Below are 18,445 nucleotides of genomic sequence, written 5' to 3'. Positions count from 1 at the left end.
CACTTTGCATGACCGCAGCTCAGGATTACAGGCAACTCTGAGCCCAGCAATACTCTCCTCTTCTGAGAAGGGCTGGGCCTGTACAGACGTTGACAGATTCTCTCCAGGGTGAAATCAATATCCTTCCTATGAAATTCTGCTTCCCTGTAGATTCCTTATGAGAAACTACGCTGGAGTCCCACAGTGGAATTTCTTCATCTATAAATAAGGATAATCCATCCCTCTTCCTTCCCTTTTTCACAAATGTTCAGTGAATCCCCTTGGTATCTGGTACTACAATAGTCTTGAGTACACTGTAACCTCTTACACATACATGTACCCACACACCTGCACACACATACCTGTACACACACACACCTGTACACATACACACATACACCAGGTGGTCTCTCCAAACTTAGCAGCTAGCTCCATGCCAAAGCCAATTTTTCCAATGTGACAATGCCTCTCGTTCATAGCAGATATCACTGGAATTTTCTCTCCCAATCCTGCATCATAAGGCTCTCTACTCTCCCTCCCTTGTACATTCCAAGTCTTTTTGCTGTGCTGAGCTTAGTTGCTCAGTCGTGTCCAAGTCCTTGTGACCCCATGAACTGTACCTGCCAGGCTCCTCTACCCATGGGGATTCTCCAGGCAACAATACTGGAGTGGATAGCCATGCCCTCCTCCAGGGGATCTTTCCAATCCAGGGATCAAACCCAGGTCTCCTGCATTGCAGACAGATTATTTACCATCTAAGCCATTAGGGAAGCTAAAGAATGCTAGAGTAGGTAGTCTATCCCTTTTCCAGATGCTCCTGACCCAGGAATCAAACTGGGGTCTCCTGCATTGTAGGCAGACTCTTTAACAGCTGAGCTACCAGGGAAGCCCTCCAAGTCTCGAGTCCCCTATTTTATTTAATTATTGTGAACAGATGGTTTTTCCCATATATGCTGAAGGGAAGTTGAACTGAATCCCAAAAAGTTATGTCCTAGAACTGAAATGGGCAAACTATGGCCTCTGTGCCCAATCTGTCTTGCCACCTGCTTTGATACATTAAGTTTTGTTGGAACACAGGCCTTGTCATGCATTTACATAGTATATGCGGATACCTTAATAGACGGCAGCTCAGAGTACTTTCAACAGAGGCTGCATGGCCTGCAAAGCCTGAAATACCTACTCCCTGGCCCTCCCAATCAGAAATGTTTCCCAATTTCTGCTCTAAAATATCAGGTAAGGGGAGTTTGCAGTTGGGAAGAGTTGGGATTCTGTTTCAATATGTGTTATGGGATTAGTTTGAGGGTGAGAGTTGCTCTATCCTCTATCCAAAGAAAATCAATAGGGAATTTGGGACATTCGCTTTTTACATACGAAGAAATCCAAGCTCAGAAGGGACTGGGTACCTTGACTATGTCACACAGTTATTCTAACAGCAGAGCTAAGACTGGAATGCCAGTTTTCTATCTCTTCGCCCACACTATTATTTATCATATGTAAAATGGTTGACTGAAGAATTGTTTGAATCTACCAAGCAACAGTGAATATGACAATATCCTTGACTTATTTCAACTTCCATACAGAATCATTCTATTTTTAAATACATTTTATTCATATGTAGAAAATGCATAAATCATAAATGCACAGCTTAGTAAATGATGGTTCCTCTATTTTTACAGACAGTGAGCAGACCAATTATTAGAGCAACATAGAAGGCAGAGAATATATGAACTTTGATTTATAAAAAGGGACAGAGAGGAAAAATAGACAAGTATGAGGATGGCTTTGTATCAGACAATATTGGAAAAAAAATTTTAACTATCAACCTTTTGATAAGAACAGCTTATCCTTCATGAATTCTGCTTTCACAAAGCATTAATTGGCTCCTTGGATCCACACTGCTCTGCTGAGTTCTGAGTGGCCTCTTCTATCTCTGGGAGGCACTGTACCTCTTTCTAACTGGCCCTATCCGTATAGACTTATAGCCATGTCCATCCCCTCCATACCTCCCCCCACCACTGCTTTTTCTTAAACACTGCTTTTTTTAGAGCCGTTTTAGGTTCATAGCAAAATTGAGAGGAAGGTTCAGGGATATCCTATATGCCACCTTTTCATCTCCATTATGTTGGTGTTGGTGATGGACAGGGAAGCCTGGCATGCTGTGGTTCATGGGGTCACAGAGTCGGACACAACTGAGCGACTGAACTGGACTGATGTTTGTTACAATCAGTGAACCTCCATTGACACACCATAGTCACCCAAAGTCCACAGTTCACATCAGGGTTAATTCTTGGGGTTGCATGTTCCATGAGTTTGGACAAATGTATAATAATGTGAACACCCATTATAGTACCACACCGAGTAGTTTCGCCACCCTAACAATCCTCTGTGCTCTACTTATTCATACCTCCTAACTCCTGGAAACCACTGATTCTTTTTACTGTCTCCACAGTTTTGCCTTTTCCAAAATGTCACAAAGATGGGAACCTTTTCAGTCTGGCTCCTTTCATCCAGGACTCCTTTCTATATAAAACAAGTGTGGTTATAGAATGGGACACCTACTCTAAGGCTGCATCTCAATTATGGGATGTGATGGAAAAAAGACTGTCAAGACACATAGTTCCTTCCAGGGTCAAATCCTGGCTCCTTCACTCACTATGTAAACTTGAACAGGATCTTAACCTCTCTTGTGGTGATACCTACCTTGAAGCTGATATGAAGGGCAGATTAAATAATACATGTAAAGTGATTAGCACAATGCCAAGTATACAGTGAAAGTCGCTCAGTCGTGTCCAACTCTTTGCGACCCCATGGAATGTAGTTCATGGAATTCTTTAGGCCAGAACACTGGAGTGGGTAGTCTTTCCCTTCTCCAGGGGATCTTCCCAACCCCATGGGTCGAACCCAAGTCTCCCCCATTGCAGACAGATTCTTTGCCAGCTGAGCCACGAGGGAAGCCCAAGAATACTGGGGTGGATAGCCTATCCCTTCTCCAGCAGATCTTTCCAACCCAGGAATCAAACAGGGGTCTCCTGCATCAAAGGCAGATTCTTTACCAAGTCAGCTATCAGGGAAGCCCAAGTATACAGTAGATGCTCCAAAAGTAGAGCTATTATTATTGTAATTTGACTGCTCTCAAGATTAAATCACTCATTCTCCCACTGCCAACTGGAACTTTCTCAGAGTTTCTGCTATTACTCTAAGCTCAAGCTTCTACTTGACCCCTTAAATTCATTCTGTCTTTTCAGCCCACAGTCTGGGTATTACACTTTCCACCTAAGAGCACAGAGCTGCCTCTCAAATCAGTAGTTGGGAGATTCATATACATTGATTAGCTGATAACCCTCACATGTTTTGAAGGCAGATAGTAAAACATGTGACAATTTGATCACATAGGCCAAAAGCTGTCTAAAATAATTTAAAACTATTAGGAAAGCTTCTTTCATGCCATAACCATGAATGACATCCTAAGCCTTAAGTGTATGTAGTATTCTATAGTATTCTGAGCCATTCAGTTCAGTTCAGTTCAGTCACTCAGTCGTGTCCAACTCTTTGCAACCCCATGAATCGCAGCACGTCAGGCCTCCCTGTCCATCACCAACTCCCGGAGTTCACTCAAACTCACATTCATCGAGTCGATGATGCCATCTAGCCATCTCATCCTCTGTCGTCCCCTTCTCCTCCTGCCCCCAATCCCTCCCAGCATCAGAGTCTTTTCCAATGAGTCAATTCTTCGCATGAGGTAGCCAAAGTACTGGAGTTTCAGCTTTAGCATCATTCCTTCCAAAGAACATCCAGGGCTGATCTCCTTTAGGATGGACTGGTTGGATCTCCTTGCAGTCCAAGGGACTCTCAAGAGTCTTCTCCAACACCACAGTTCAAAAGCATCAATTCTTCGGTGCTCAGCTTTCTTCACAGTCCAACTCTCACATCCATACATGACCACTGGGAAAACCATAGCCTTTAGTTGGTAGTAAATTTAAATTGTTGATAAGTGAATAAAAAATGAACAGGAGGCACATGTTTAGAGACTTTCTTTTAACCAATTGGGTATATGATCCAAAACTTTTTTAATGAATCATTCTTTTAGACAATGGCAAAGATTTGGAGGATTTAGAGCTTGGAAAATAGATGATGAAATAATCATTCAAGAAAAATCAATCTAGTGCCAATACAATGGTTGAACTGGAGGAGAAAAGAAAACTTATGACTGTCTAAGGCTGTATAAGGTCATTATTTATTTCTCCTTTTCTCATTGATTTCCCCCTTCTTCTTTTGTTCAGGGACCTAAGAGACTGATCTCCACTGAATAACAGACCACTGTTGGCTAGCTTCCTGTTGCTATGGTCTGAATGTGCCCCACCCCCAAATTCCAAGGTTGAAATCCTAATCCCTGAAGGTGATGAGATTAGAAGGTGGAGCCTCAAGAGGGTGGAACCCTCATGAATGACATTAGTACTCTTATAAAAAAGACCCACAGAACTCCCCAGGCCCTTCTGCCACATGAAAACACAGTGGGAAAAGAGCCGTCATCTAACCATGATGGCACTCTGATTGTGGGATGTCTAGCCACCAGAAATGTGAGCCAAATCCCGACATGACCCAGTCTTGTAGGGCAACTCCATTTCCAAGGCTCTCACAGTGCTTTGGGAATACAGGTTCTTTCTTTGGCTCCTTCAGGCTTACAGTTATGCTAGAGTTGGGGAACCATAACCCCTCAGATTTGGTTCCAGCCATCCATGAGCTGAGAGCAATGGGTCAAGTCTCTAGAAGAAGGGCAGCTGTGAGCCATTAGCAGCCAACACTCACATCTACTGTGCACTGGAGGATACATGCACTACCTTGATAAAAGGAAACTGGGAAGAGTATCAGCAGGGTCCATTTGACCACAGTGGTTAGTCTACTTTAGGTCAGGGACTACTTCTTATACTTTATTATATCCCTAATAGTGTTCACCTTGATAATATTTCTACACTGATGATGAAACCACTATAGACCCTCACTTTCAGGGGATGGGATATAGGACATACCCATGCACAAGTGAAAGCCATACCTAGATGGACATATTGGAGATCATGAATTCCTCTGGCTGCCCAGAGGTAGCAGGAGTCCTGACCTTGACTTTGGAGGTGGTATGCAGGCCAGTGAAGTCAGACTGTTTGGCCTTGGCCCAGCTGAAGCTCATGGTTGAAAGGTGATCACAAAATACAGCTCTGTCAACGAGTGATCGGCTACCTCCAGCCCCAGATAAGTGGAGTAAACAAGTAATTTCACACTCTGTTAGAGGACAGGATTAATACGGCCAGATTATCAATACATTTTCCATGGCCTATGTAAATTCATTTGTTGCCTTCCTTACAATACTCTGGTTTTACAGAGACTAATGTGTGCTGAGAATTATTTTGATGAAAGCTGACTTTTGGCTAATTTTAGAAGCAAATTATAATTGTCCTTTCACTTAGAAAACTTATTAAAAAAAAAAAAAAAACCACCTCTTCAGCATATATACACTCTTTTAACAGGACAAACTGATACTGAAACTTAATTAGTTTCTGAATGAGTTGCAAACAGCACCAAGACAATAAAGAGCCCAAGAGAGAAGAGAATCAGCTCCAGTTCACAGGGGAACAAGCTGAGCAGAGCTTGTCTTAAAGCTGTGTTAAGATTGAGTGCATAATCTCTGTTCTGCCTGCCCTGGCATTATCTAGCCTTTTTAAACGTTGCAGCAGAATGCTACTATGCTGGATGTCTCTATCACACAGCATTTTCATTGCAGTGCAAGAAATATGATGGGGAATCTACTATGTGCCTGTGCTGCAGTGGATCCAAGGCCCCAGGCATCATTCACTCAGCTGAGGAGAAAGCAGGTATTATTCCCTCAACTTCTGAATTTCATATTTAACCTACTTGTAGATTAACAGTAACTCTACTCATAGGCGGCAAGCGTGATGATGCATACTAATAAGACAGCCCATCTACTACATATTCATATCCTAGAGCAGCTTCTCAGGCTATGCATGATCATGGGTCACGTGGAAAGCTTGTTAAGACATAGTTCCTGTTTCAAGAGTCTGGAGTAGGGGGCCTGAGACTGTTCCCAGATGTCACTGATCCCACTGCCTATGGACCACACTTGAGTGGCAAGATTGCTGAGTACAAACCAACCATTTATAAAACAAGGCAAACTGCCATTGAGGTTGTTCATCTGAAGACCAGACACTTATGTATGAGATGCCAATAGTCCCCAACCTTTTTGGTACCAGGCACTGGTTTCATGAAAGACAATTTTTCCTGGTGGGGATGGTTTCAGAATAATTCAAGTACACTTGAATTTATGTTCCTATGAGAATCTAATGGCACCACTGATCCGACAGGAGGCAGAACTCAGGCAGTAATGTGAGTGATGGGGAGCAGCTGTAAATACAGATGAAGCTTCACTCTCTAAAGTGCTACTCACCTCTTGCTTTATGGTGTGATTCCTAACAGACCACAGACTGTTACTGGGTACTGGTCCATAGCCTGGGAATTGGGTAACTCTGGTATAGAGGACGAGAGTATGGATCCAGCATTAGAATATTTGATGCTAAAACAAGCTCTGCTACTCCTTGTGTATGACTTTGGCTAAGTTAATTGACTCCTCTGTACCTCAGTTTTAACATCTGTGGAATGAAAATAATGATAGCTCCTGACTTGTAGAGCTGTACTAAATTAAATGAATTAATCCTCATAATGTCTTCAGAACCAGATATAGAACAATGGACTGGTTCCAAATTGGGAAAGCAGTATGTCAAGGCTGCATACTCTCACCCTGCTTATTTAACTTATACGCAGAGTACATCATGAGAAATGCTGGGCTGCATGCAGACAAACTGGAGTCAAGCTGGGAGAAATATCAATAACCTCAAATATGCAGATGACAGCACCTTTATGATAGAAAGTAAAGAGGAATTAAGGAGCCTCTTGATGAAAGTGAAAGAGGAGAGTGAAAAGGTTGGCTTAAAACTCAATACTCAAAAAACTAAGATCATGGTATCCAGTCCCATCACTTCATGGCAAATAGATGGGTAAGCAGTGGGAACAGTGACAGACTTTATTTTCTTGGACTCCAAAATCACTGCAGATGGTAACTGCAGCCATGAAATTAAAAGACATTTGCTGCTTGGAAGAAAAGCTATGACGAACCTAGACAGCATATTAAAAAGCAGAGACACCATTTGGCCAACAAAGGTCCGTGTGTGAAAGCTATGATTTTTTCAGTAGTCAAGTATGAATGTAAGAGTTGGACCATAAAGAAAGCTGTGTTTCAAAGAATTGATGCTTTTGAACTGTGGTGTTGGAGAAGACTCTTGAGAGTCCCTTGGATAGCAAGGAGATCAAACCAGTCAATCCTAAAGAAAATAAATCCTGAATATTAATTGGAGGGACTGAGGCTGAGGCTCCAATACTCTGGCCACCTGATGTGAACAGCTGACTCACTGGAAAAGATCCTGATCCTGGGTAAGACTGAAGGCAGGAAGAGGAAGGGATGACAGAGGATGAGATGGTTAGATGGCCATCACCAACTCCATGGACATGAGTTTTAGCAAGCTCCAGGAGATGGTGAAGGACAGGGAAGCCTGGTGTGCTGCAATCCATGGGGTTGCAAAGAGTTGGACACGACTGAGTGAATGAACAACAACTACTACATTGTTGGTGGGAATGTAAATTGGTATAGCCACTATGCAGAACAGTATGAAGGTTCTCCACAAAACTAAAAATTAGATCTGCCATATGATCCAGCAATCCCACTCCTGGCATGTTTCTGGACAAAACAATAATTCAAAGAATACATACATCCTTATGTTCATAGCAGCACCATTAACAATAGTCAAGATGTGGAAATCCAGCAGCAGACAAATGGATGAAGAAGATGTGATACACACACACACACACACACACACACACACACACACACAATAATGGAATAATACTCAACCATAAAAAAGAATGAGTAAATGCCATTTTCAGCAACATGGTGGACCTAGAGATTATCATACTAAATTAAGTCTGACAGAGAAAGAAAAATACCACATGTATTAATTGTATGTGAACTCTAAAGTACAACACAAATTAACTTATATGCAAAAGAGAAACAGACTCAGAGATAGAGAACAGACTTGTAGTTGCCAAGGGGGCACTGGGGGAGGGATGGATTGCGAGTTTGGAATTAGCAGATGCAAAGTATTACATATAGAATGGATAAACAACAAGGTTCTGCTGCATAGCACAAGGAACTCTATTCAATATTCTGTGATAAACCAAAATGGAAAAAATATGAAAAAGAATGTACATATGTATAACGGAATCAATCTACTATATAGTACAAATTAAGACAACATTATAAATCAACTATACTTCAATTAAAAAAAATGTTTTAAAGAAGACTCTCAATAAAAGTGGCAACTGGGGAATTACACTGCACAACACTTCCTCAAATATTCCTGACTTATCTGGTTTTCCTAAGTGTCACACTGCTATGCTCCTCCCTCTTTCTGGCTATCCCCTCAACTTCCAGGACCATTCTCTCTCAGTCCTCAAAACTTTTAGATTCCTTATTATTTTTCCTTCATAGAGAGCTCTTTACTTTACAAACTAATCTTTCCTCTAGGTTCCTTTCCTCTCACAACTTTAACCATGCTCAGGCCCCCTTGGTTCCTGCTTTCACTGCATAAACACTGAATATTCCCATGAGAGCTGAAAAGAGAGAAAAGCTGGAAACATTTATACTTCTTGTTTTCATGAAGCCTATAATGTTCTATAAATCTCTTTTAAAAATAGCTTGTTTTCCTAACCACTAACACTAATAACAAACCGCACAGTGTTTCACATGGTTCTTGAAAAAATCTCTTAAGTATTGTCAGCCTCACTTTGTAGATGTAAAAATAAGGCTCATGGTGGTGAAGTCACAGCTGCTAAGTGACAGAGTTAGGAATTAAGCCTGGGTCTAATGGACTCCACAATCTGCGTTTCTGATCATTGCTTATAAAATGATTTATACTCTTAATTAGCTTAACAATTCTTTTCCTTCTAGATTATGCAAAGGCAAACTTCAAACTTGTTCCAATTTTAATAAATCTCTAAGGTGTACTGTGTACATTAATGACCTTTTGCTCCAACAGCCTTGAAAAATTCACTTTACTTTCTCCCTTTACTCTCAAGGCAGCCCAAGTCATTTTGGAACTCTTTAACAACAGCATCATCAAGAGGTTGAGGGGTCTGGGAACTCAGTGACCTCCTGATTTCATCAATGGGTTAGAGATGGTGGGGCTACAACACCAGCAAACCTGGAAATAAAACCACATGAACCTCAAAAGGCCATGGTGCTAACGAATAAGATTCAAAATTGACAACATGTGGATTTGAATGTTTTTCTTGAAATGTACCATGTCAAATCACACTACTGCAGTAAATTATTATTTCAGAAATTTCCTGACTTTCTAATTTGAGACAACCAAGAAACCAAAAGAAAAAAATCCAGCAGAGATTCTATTTCCTGAAAAAGAGCTTTCTTGGTTAAATGTACATGAGGAATCAGATATATCAATGTTCTAGGAACTTCTGGGCTCACAGTTGTGTCTCTGACAATGAGTCATAAAGACGAGATTTTTCTAGAAAGCAATTATGTCCATTGCATCACATTCATATTAATTTTATAGCACTCAAATGTCACCCAGTTTTAGGAGAACTAGATAGACAAATTTAACTGGATGATTATAAAGGCTGACAGAAAGTTTTAAAAGGGAAACATGAACAAAATGTTAAAGGAAATTGTATGAATGGTTGTCTCTTCCTTTTAACAGCCCTTCCTTTTCCCACCACACCAAAGGCAATTATAGCTTCCTGAAAAAAAAGAGAAAAAGCAAATTTAGATGATGTTTTATTATTTTGGTACTGAAATAATTTCCTCCTGTTTCTCAGGCAACTAAATTTAGCCAATAGAAAAATCAAATCCCACTCTTCTTTTGTTCAGTTATTTTCCTTTCTAATATAATCACAGGGTGGATTCTTCTACTAATGTCATATTAACAGGAAGCTGGAGACTCACAAAATGGATTGTGTGTTTCTAGTCTCATATATGTCACTAAGTTTAAAAGCAAAGAGGAACAACATTATTTTTATGTTCACCAGAAGACACTATAGATAGTATAAGAAGCCAGAATCAAATTTCCTTGAAAAAGCATCATAATAGATCTACTGATGGGTCTTGTTCTGCTCCTGCACCTCGTTTAAGACTTGCTTCTTCTTTGAATGACATCCTAGCATTAATAGGCTTTTGCTTAGTTAGCACAGGGCAGTATCGTGTGTTTTGGGAAAGAAGAAGGGGGTGAGTAGATTACAAAGTATAAAAAATACTACCTCGTAGGGTATAAAACACAACCTCTAGTTCTGCACTGCCCCACAGAAATATGTGATGATGGATATTTTCTTTATCTACACTGTCCAATACAGCAGCCATGAGTACCTGAACTGGGGTTAGTGCATCTGAGGAAATGAATATTTAATTTTATTTCATTTTAAAATTAAATAGCTACCTGTGGCTGGTGGCTACCATAACTGACATGTCCTTGACATACTGTATTAAACTACTGTTCACAGCTTTCTTTTTTCTCCTTTGTTTCTACTGAAGACTAAACCTGAATGCTGCTGCTCAAAAGAACCTTCCAACATGAATGTGATGTCAAGGACCTCACCTCAAAGTAAGTCATGGAAACAGGATTCTTTTATAAAGAAATTGACTTCCCACTCTTTAGTGAGACTGGACACAGAGGTACTATAAGGATTTGATGGGTCCTGGTTTGGTCCATAGGTTTTTCCTCATTTTCCAGGGCAAGTCGATCAGTGGTGAATGCTTACAGTGCTGCACAGAGACAGACTGCAGGAGAAAGAGTGTGGTTGATTAACAGTGGCTGCCGTCCACACAGTTTGGGGATGTAGCAGCTTATGGGAGATACTGGAGTGTGCTTCTCCTTAGAACTTCTTTTTTAAACTTTTTATATTATATTGGAGTTGATGAACAATGTTGTGTTACTTTCAAGTATACAGCAGAGTGATTCACTTATACATATACATGTATTTATTTATTTTTTTAAATTCTTTTCCCATTTAGGTTGTTTCAGAATACTGAGCTATACCTGTGCTATACAGTAGGTCCTTGTTGGTTATCTATTTTGAACACAGAAGTATGTACCTGTTGATCCAAAACTCCCTAGTTATCCCTTTCTCCCAACCTTCCCCATTAACCACAAGTTCATTCTCTGTCAGTCTGTTTCTGTTTTGTAATACATTCATTTGTTTCATTTTTTTTAATATTCTGCCTAAAAGCAATATCATATGATATTTCTCTTTCTGTCTGACTTACTTTATTCAGTATGACAATCCCTAGGTCTCTTTGTATTTCTGTAAATGGCATTATTTAATTCTTTTTAATGGCTGTGTAATATTCCATTGTATTTATGTATCACATCTTCTTTATCCATTCCTCTCTTGATAGACATTTAGGTTGCTTCCATGTCTTGGCTATTGTAAATAGTCCTGCTATGAACATAGGGGCACATGTATCCTTTAGGACAATGTTTTTTTCTCTAGGTATATGCTCATGAGTGGAACTTCAGGATCATATGGATTAATTTCCAAAATTTATAAACAGTACACGTAGCTTAATATCATCAAAACAAACAACCCAATTAAAAAATGAACAGAAGACCTGAATAGACATTTCTCCAAAGAAGACATATATGTGGTCAAGAGACATATGAAAAGATGCTTGACATAACTAGTTACTAGAGAAATGCAAATAAAAACTACAATGAGGTATCACCTCACATTGGTCAGAATGGCCATCATCAAAAACTCCACAAACAATAAATGCTTGAGAGGGTGTGGAGAGAAGGGAATCCTCCTATACTGTTGGTAGGAATGTAAACTGATGCAGCCACTATGAAAAACACTATGGAGTTTCCTTAAGAAATTAGAACTTTTTTTTTTTTTTAAATGTGGCATTACCTTTATGCTTGATGTGTAATGACCTTTCTATAGAAAGTTTCAAAATGGCAAAACATAAGCTTATGGCCTTGCTAGAGTAGCAATGGATGAAAATAAATGAGAGACGAGACTTGAGGTAGAAGTACTATGTAAAGTGGGTGTGATCTGGGAATGGAGAGAGGACTGCTGGAAAGGCAAGCTGTTCTGCAGGTTAGTATCATTATCTGTCTCAGATATCTGTTGTAAGTACAAATCATGATGCTTCGAAAGCCAAGAGCAGATATGGAAGGTATGGTATCTGCATGTCAGTATTCACATGTGGACACATGCACACATTAATTCTCTCCCTCTCTCTCCAATGAATTTCCAAAGTACAAAGTGGGGCTGCTTTTGTGTAACAATGTGAAAAATTTACATTTAGTGGAGGAGTCTGAAAAGGAAAAATACAGTTTCCTCATGAGCACTGAGAAACTTCAGGCATCTGCTGGCAGCAGGAAGAGATACTGACTGAATAGATCAAGTTTAAGCACCTGGACAAGGCATGTGCAAGACATGATTAGATGACAAAGAAACCTGACAGAGGCCATGTGTGTAGGGGCTGGAAGTTCCAAAGACATCCATCCTCACTGACTTTAAGGAGAATTAGGAACACAGGAAGACCTACAGGTTCCCGTGTAGGCAGAGACACAGCATAGAAACAAACAAGTGCCACAAGAACGACCATAATAGTACCAATGAAACCAACCACAACTGTTCTTGGATATTTGCGTGACCAGCACTGTCCTCAGTGCTGCTAGTTACACCAGCACATTCAATCCTTTCAACAGTTATGAAGGGTAACTCAGTATTATTTCAGTTCTACAGATGAGAAAACTGAGATTCAGAAAATCTAAGTAAAGTCCTAGATCACAGGATTCAATCAGATTCTTTTACCTCCAAAGTTACAGGATTCAGCCTGTAATGTTATTTGGCCTCCCCTGTAAACCTTAACATCCCAGTGCAGTTTCTAATTATACATGAGTCCCTTAAGCCTGACAGTCCCAGAGAGTTATATCTCATTCATTCATCCATAAAATATTTATTTAACATTTCAAATATGTTCTGGGAACCATGCTGGGTACTGACACATACAAAGAGGAAAGGACAGGGTCACTAATCCAAGGAATGTGCAGGCAAATGGGAAATATCAGATAAGTTTTTTTTTTTTTAATTTGACTGCAGTATAGTTGATTTACAATGTTATTTGGTTTTTGCTTTACAGCAATGTGAATCAGCTATACATATATATATATCCATTTTTTTTAATTTTCTCATATATATTATTAGAGTATCAAGCAGAGTTCCCCCATGCTATACGGGGGTCCTTATTAGTTATCTATTTTATATACAGCAGTATGTATATGTCAATATCAAACTCCCAATTTACCCCTTCCCCCTGTTCCCTGTTGGTAACCATTATTTCTTTTCTAAATCTGTGACTCTATTTCTGTTTTGTAAATAAGTTCATTTTTAAAAGTTTTCTAGATTTCACATATCAGTGATATTATATAATATTTATCTTTCTCTTGAGAGTCCCTTGGACTGCAAGGAGATCCAACCAGTCCATCCTAAAGGAAATCAGTCCTGAATATTCATTGGAAGGACTGATGCTGAAGCTAATACTCCAATACTTTGGCCACCTTATGCAAAGAGCTGACTCTTTTGAAAAGACCCTGATGTTGGGAAAGATTGAAGGCAGGAGGAGAAGGGGACAACAGAGGATAAGATGGTTGGATGGCATCACCGACTCAATGGGAATGAGTTTGAGTAAACTCTGGGAGTTAGTGATGGACAGGGAAGCCTGGCGTACTGCAGTCCCTGGGGTCACAAAGAGTCCGACACAACTGAGTGACTGAACTGAACTGAACTGACTTATTTAACTCCATATAACAATCTCTAGGTCCATCCATGTTGCTGCAAATGGCATTATTTTATTTTTTATGGCTGAGTAATATTCCATTATAGATATATACCACATCAACTTTATCTATTCCTCTGTCATGGACACTTAGACTGATTCCATGTCCTGGCTATTGCAAACAGTGCTGCCATGAACATTAAGAGTGCATATATCTTTTTAAATTAAAGATTTCTCTGGATATATGCCCAGGAGTGAGACTGCTACATCATATGGTAGCTCTACTTTTAGTTTTTAATGGAACCTCCACACTGTTTTACACAGTGCCTATACCAAGTTACTTTCCCATAAGCACTGTAGGAGGGTTCCTTTTTCTCCATCCCTCTCCAGCATTTATTGGTGATTTTTTTGATGATGGCCATTCTGACTGGTGTTGAGGTGATTTACCTCACTGTAGTTTTGATTTGCATTTCTCTAATAATTAGTAAGATTTGTATTTCTCTAATAATTAGTAAGTACCAGGGCTTCCCTGGTAGTTCAGCTAGTAAAGAATCTGCCTGCAATGCAGAAAACCCCAGTTTGATTCTGGGGTCAGGAAGATCCCCTGAAGAAGGGAAAGGCTACCCACTCCAGTATTCTTGGGCTTCCCTCGTGGCTCAGCTGGTAAAGAATCTGCCTGCAATGCAGGAGACTTGGGTTTGATCCCTGGGTTGGGAAGATGCCCTGGAGAAGGGAACAACTGTCCAATCCAGTATTCTGGTCTGGGTAATTCCATGGTCATTCCATGACCATGTATAGTTCATGGGGTCCCAAAAAACGGGATACGACTGAGCAACTTTCAAAAAATAATTAGTAAAGCTGAGCATTTTTTTCCATGTACTTTTTGGTCTTCTCTGTCTTCTTTGAGAAATGCCTATTTAGATCATCCACCCATTTTTCAATTGAGTTGTTTGGTTTTTCGATATTTAGCTATTAAAGAGGCTATCTTTTCTCCATTTATAGTCTTGCCTCTTTTGTCAAAGACAAAGTGCCCGTTTGTTGTTCTGTCACTAATCTGTGTCCAACTACTTGTGGCCCCATGGACTGCAGCATGCCAGGCCTCCCTGCCTCTCACCATCAACCAGAGTTTGCCAAGTTCATGTCCATTGAATCAGTGATGCCATGGTACATTGAGCACTAACTTTGTAACAGTTGATGGGGAAAACTGAAAGTGGCCATCCACTTCTTAAAGTGCCCATAGATGCGTGGTTTTATCTCTGGGTTTGCTATCTTGTTCCATTGATCTATATTTTTGTTTTTGTGCCAGTACCATATTGTCTTGATTACTGTAGCTTTGTAGTGTAGTCTAAAATCAGTGAGCCTGATTCCTCCAGCTCCATTTTTCTTTCTCAAAATTATTTTGGCTATTTAGGTTCTTTTGTATTTCTATATAAATTGTAGAATGTTTTTGTTCTAATTCTGTGAAAAATACTATTGGTAATTTTACAGAAATTGCATTGACTCTGTAGATTGCTTTGGGTAGTATAGTCATTTTTACAATATTGATTCTTCCAATCCAAGAACATAGTATGTCTCTCCATCTGTTTGTGTCATCTTTAATTTCTTTCATCAGTATCTTATAGTTTTCTGAGCAGATCGCTCTTGTCTCTTTAGATAGGTTTATTTCTAGGTATTTTATTCTTTTTGATGTGATGGTAAACAAGACTGTTTCTTGAATTTCTCTTTCTGATCCCTCATGAGAATGTAAGAGATTTTTGTTTTTTTTTTTTTGTTTTTTTGTGTTTTTTTTTTTTTTGTGAAATGTACTTAATAAATCAACAAAATGCCTTTCCTAAAATTTTAGAGTTTGGATTTGGTTTAGTTGTACTTTAATATTTTGTAGTCACATCTGTTCTTTTTATTTTTTTCATTTTTATTTTATTTTATTTTTTTGCTGTTGCTAATTTTGGCATGCTGCAGTCCATGGAGTCACAAAGAGTTGGATAAGACTGAGCAACTGAACTGAACTGAACATTACCAAATTTACGGATGAGATTTAGGAGCTTTCTGGTGGCATCTTTAGGATTTCAATGTATAGTATCATGTCATCTGGAAAGAGTGACAGTTTTCTTCTTTTCCAATTTGGATTCCTTTTCTTTTTCTTTTCTAATTGCCATGGCTAGGACTTCCAAAACTATGTTAAGTAAAGTTAGTGAGAGTGGACATCCATGTCTTGTTCCTGATCTCAAAGGAAAAGCTTTCCATTTTTCACCACTGAGAATAATGTTTAGTGCAGGTTTGTCATCTATGGCCTTTATTATGTTGAAGTATGTTCCCTCTAGGCCCACTTTCTGGAAAGTCTTTTTTTTTTTTTTCCATAAATGTGTGCTGAATTTTGTCAAAACCTTTTTCTGCATCTATTGAGATGATACTATGGTTTTTATTCTTCATTTGTTAATGTAGTGTATCCCAGCGATTGATTTATGTATACTGAAGAATCCTTGCATCCCTGGGATAAATTCCACTTGATCACTGTGTGCATGCATGCATGCATGCTTAGTCACTCAGTCGTGTCTGACTCTTCGCAACACTATGGACTGTAGCCCACCAGGCTCCTCTGTCTATGGGATTCTCCAGGCAAGAATACTGGAGTGGGTTGCCATGCCCTCCTCCAGAGGGTTATCCTCCCCAGGGATGGAAGTCATATCTCTTACATTTCCTGCATTGGCATGTGGGTTTTTGTTTTTTTTTCCTCCACCAGTAGCACTACCTGGGAAGCCCCTGATCATGGTGCATAATCCTTTTAATGTGTTGTCAAACTGGTTTGTTAGAATCTTGAGGGGTTTTGCTTCTATGGTCATCAAGATATTGGATTTCAATTTTCTTTTTTTGTGTGATATCTCTGTCTGGTTTGGTATCAGGGTGATAGTGTCCTCATAGAATGAGCTTGGGAGAGTTCCTCCCTCTGCAACTTTTTGGAAGACTTTGAGAAGGTTAGGTGTTAGCTCTTTTCTAAATGTTTGACAGAATTCACCTGTGACGTCATCTGATCCTGGACTTCTTTTACTAGAAGATTTTTTAAAATCAGTTTCAATTTCACTACTTGTGATTGGTCTGTTCATGCTTCTTAACTCTTCCTGATTCAGTCTTGAAAAACTGTACTTTTCTAATTTGTCCATTTCTTCTAGTTTGCCCATTTTATTGACAAAAAGTTGCTTGTAGTAGTCTCTTATGATTCTTTGTATTTTTGCAGTGTCAGTTGTAACTTTTTTATTTCTAATTTTGATTGAGTCCTCTCCCTCTTTTTTCTTGATGAATCTCACTAAAGGCTTGGCAATTTTGTTTATCTTTTAAAAAAACCAGTTTTTAATTTCATTGGTCTTATCTCTTGTTTTCTACATCTCCATTTCATTTATTTCTGCTCTGATCTTTATTACTTCTTTCCTTCTACTAACTTTGGGTTTTGTTTGTTCTTCTTTCTCTAGTTGCTTTAGATGTAAGGTTAGGTTGTTTATTTGAGATTTTTCTTATTTCCTGAGGTAAGACTGTACTGCTATAAACTTTACTCTTAGAACTGCTTTCTTTGAATCTCATAAGTTTTGGGTCATTGTGCCTTTGTTTTCATTGTCACTAGGTATTTTTTTATTTCTTCTTCGACTTCTATAGTAATCCATTTGCTGTTTAGTAGCATATTGTTTAGCCTCCACGTGTTTGTGTTTGTTTATAGCTTTCCCTTGTAGCTGATTTCTAATCTAATCTTGTAGTTGATTTCTAATCTTATGCTATTTCTAATAGTATTGTGGTGCTGGATATGATTGATATGATGCTTGATATAATTTGAATTTTCTTAAGTTTACTGAGGGTTGCTTAGTGGCCCAGAATGTGGTCAATTCTGGAGAATGTTCCATGTGCACTTGACAAGAATGTTCATCCTGTGGCTTTTGAATGGTATGCTTCATAAATACCAATTAATTCCATCTGGTCTAATGTGTCATTTAAGGCCTGTGTTTCCTTATTTTCTGCCTGAATGATATCTCCACTGATGAAAATAGAGTGTTAAAAGTCCCCCAAATGTTTTACTATTGATTTCTTCTTTTATGACTGTTAGTGTTTGCTTATATATTAAAGCGCTCCTATGTTGAGTGCATATATACTTGTTATTGTTGTTCAGTAGCTAAGTTGTGTCCAACTCTTTGAAACCCCATGGACTACATACAGTATGGCAAGCTTCCCTGTCCTTCACTTCTTCCTGGAGTCTGCTCAAACTCATGTTCGAGTCGGTGATGCAATTCCAACCACCTCCTCCTCTATCATCCCCTTCTCCTCCTGCCTTCAATATTTCCCAGCATCAGAGTATTTTCCACTGAGTTGGCTCTTCATCAGGTGGCCAAAGTATTGGAGCTTCAAAGTATTGGAAGTATTGGAGGATATATATTTACAATTGTTATATCTTCTTGGATTGATCCCTTGATCATTATGTAGTGTTGTCTCCTGCAACAGTCTATTTTAAAGTCTGTTTTGTCTGATATGAGTAATGCTACTCCAGCTTCTTTTTGATTATTTGCATGGAGT

General features: G+C 39.2%; 1 protein-coding gene across 4 annotated transcripts in view; it reads right to left on the bottom strand.

Moving 5' to 3' along the window:
• The window catches only part of CPNE4 (copine 4), a 686,364-nt gene that overhangs the window by 534,756 nt on the left and 133,163 nt on the right, over nucleotides 1-18,445 (bottom strand). The window lies entirely within an intron of this gene.

Source organism: Bos indicus, chromosome 1 (assembly GCF_029378745.1).
Source record: "Bos indicus isolate NIAB-ARS_2022 breed Sahiwal x Tharparkar chromosome 1, NIAB-ARS_B.indTharparkar_mat_pri_1.0, whole genome shotgun sequence".
Lineage (NCBI taxonomy): Eukaryota > Metazoa > Chordata > Mammalia > Artiodactyla > Bovidae > Bos > Bos indicus.
This window is presented reverse-complemented; position numbering and strand designations above follow the sequence as displayed.